The sequence below is a fragment of the Nematolebias whitei genome, chromosome 18 (assembly GCF_014905685.2).
Source record: "Nematolebias whitei isolate Nwh7 chromosome 18, NemWhi1, whole genome shotgun sequence".
Classification (NCBI taxonomy): Eukaryota; Metazoa; Chordata; class Actinopteri; order Cyprinodontiformes; family Rivulidae; genus Nematolebias; species Nematolebias whitei.
In genome coordinates, this window is record NC_056515.1 from 23,311,557 (window position 1) to 23,312,847 (window position 1,291).

Here is a 1,291-nt window from a genome sequence, read left to right on the forward strand (position 1 = left end):
GAACACAAAATTGCACATCAACAAGTCACTTGCAAAGTGAGAAGAAAGCACTTGTTGCAAAATTCATAAATGTTGGACATCGTTTTCTCTAAAATTACTGCAATGTCAAAGTCACACTATGGTGCATTTTTCTAGTTTCTGCTTTCAATCAAAATGGCATACTGTACAAGTTTTAAAAATGCCAGTACTAAAAGTAACATTTAATCAAGAAATATGTCAATATTGCACATTCAAAATATGTTTTCTATTTCTTTAGGGTCAGAAAGGTAAAAAAGGTCAGTCGGGACAGAAAGGAGCCAGAGGACCAGAGGTGTGTTCGTGATTTTCTGTTTGTCAGTCTACACTCAATGAAGAATACAAAAGTTGTAGGGTTTTAAGTTCGTGCATAACTCTAAACATAAAACAAAAAGATAAGGATATTAAATGTAGACTGATGAAAACAGATTGGTTTTTTTTCTGCTGTAAAACCAGATAGAAAAGATTAATTCAGAAGAAGTATGTAACAATTTTTTTATGTTCAGTCTTGTAATAAACGCATTGTTTATTCTAGGGTAGAGGTGGTCCCCCTGGTCCCAGGGGTGTGGTGGGCCCAGAGGGACGGGAAGGGGTCCCTGGGATGGATGGAGTCCTAGGAAAAGATGGCAGTAAAGGAATGCCAGTAAGATTTCTTCATTAAGCAGATTTACAGAGCTACCTGCTCATACATGTATTCATTTTGTGTTCACGTTTTTAATTTGTTAAACAAATAACTTGATTAATTTGATACGTTTAACTAAACCAATAGTGGAGCAAAAATACTACGCGTTTCTTGCAGGAAGGTTATTACATGATGGAATTCCACACAATTCCACAGACCAAAAACGTGCAATTGGTAACTTAAAATTGTCCCTAGGTGTAAGTGCAAGTGTGAATGGTTGTTTGTCCCTGTGATGGACTTTTGACCTGTCCAGGGTGTACCCAGCCTCTCACGCAGTAACTGCTTGGAGATCTGCAAGTAAATAAAATGTATGAATGGATAAATGACATTTTGACATGAGAAAATGAGTGTAAAAGAAACAGACACACCAGGATGTCTAAAGTAGTAAGGTCCAAACTTCTGGAGAGTTTAGATTATAGTATGATCTGGTTTAAAGTGAAAAACTGTCTGTTGGACACAACATTTTTCAGTCAGGTCATCTGGACAGTTTCTTTTATTGTGCTGAAACGTGCTGTTTTCAACCAGTTTGACACGACTGCCAACAAGGAAGAGGGCCGGCAATGGAGGAGGGGCGTACCAAAGGGACCATCTTAT

At 37.8% G+C, this 1,291-nt stretch overlaps 1 protein-coding gene across 1 annotated transcript in view; it reads left to right on the top strand.

Annotated features, from left to right (window-relative positions):
* LOC119424437 (collagen alpha-1(XXVII) chain A) overlaps window positions 1–1,291 on the top strand; it is a gene marked incomplete at its 3' end in the record, with an annotated part of 4,927 nt that overhangs the window by 247 nt on the left and 3,389 nt on the right.